Source organism: Octopus bimaculoides, chromosome 2 (genome assembly GCF_001194135.2).
Source record: "Octopus bimaculoides isolate UCB-OBI-ISO-001 chromosome 2, ASM119413v2, whole genome shotgun sequence".
Taxonomy (NCBI): domain Eukaryota; kingdom Metazoa; phylum Mollusca; class Cephalopoda; order Octopoda; family Octopodidae; genus Octopus; species Octopus bimaculoides.
This window is the reverse complement of record NC_068982.1, coordinates 78,253,128-78,254,138: the sequence shown is the minus strand read 5'-3', so window position 1 is coordinate 78,254,138 and position 1,011 is coordinate 78,253,128. Positions and strand designations below refer to the sequence as shown.

Sequence of the window (1,011 nt, the reverse complement as noted above, 5' to 3'; positions counted from 1 at the left end):
ATATATATATATATATATATATATATATATATATATATACACACATATACAATGTGCACATATGAAAGAGAGAGAGCGCGAGAGAGAAAGAAAAAGTCAGAAAGCTAGAAAATTTGTAGTTTCGAAATGTCAAAACTTTTTACAGTCGCATATATGAGTGTATAGTAAAATTATATATGCATGTATACACATACATAAATACACGTATATATGTGTGTCTGCGTATAAGTGTGTGTGTATGTGTGCGCGTGTATCTATGCATGCATGCATGTATTTATGTATGTATCTACGTTGTATATATGTATGTATGCCTGTATGTTATAGTTCAAAACACTGGGATTAATTCAACTTTCCATTCTCAACTGGGATTTAACAAAATAAATACCAGTGCTATGTAAGGGTCGACTTCCAGCAACTTTTGTACTTCAATGTACAATTAACGCTGTCGGCTTTTTTAGACAAGAAAACAAAATGCTGTAAAATAAGAGGTAAGCTATCAGCTTGCTAAATCCGCAAGGAGGTTTCAGTTCCATGTTGCAGCCAATTGCTTTCATTTACACAACGAATACCCTTAAAGGAAAACTGAAGAAACCCTTTCCCTTGTAAATGCATAGCTTTGCACCTAAATTTATATTAAAATAATAATAGAAATATATATTTTTTTTTTTTCGTGTCGAAACAAACCCAATTTTACTTTATGTACGCGTTGCACATTACACCAATCTAAACTGACCCTCTTTCTTTCTTTTTTTTTACTTTAAATTTACATGCATTTTGCAGCTTGCACTTTAAGGGCAAGCTTCGTGCTTTCGAATAGAGACAGATATAATATCACAACATTGTAATATTATCCGAGATTACTATGTAGGAAAAAGGATTAACCAAACCCAAATCCAAACCCTGAATCGATCCCCCACAAACTTGCATGTATTATATATTAAAGATTTTTTTTTCTTTCTTCAATAGATCTTATATACAAGTGTATATATATATATATATATATATATATAT

General features: G+C 30.8%; 1 protein-coding gene across 2 annotated transcripts in view; it reads right to left on the bottom strand.

Annotated features, from left to right (window-relative positions):
- Nucleotides 1-1,011, bottom strand: part of LOC106868411 (neuropeptide CCHamide-2 receptor) — a 52,500-nt gene that overhangs the window by 47,322 nt on the left and 4,167 nt on the right. The gene's annotated exons all lie outside the window — the stretch shown is intronic.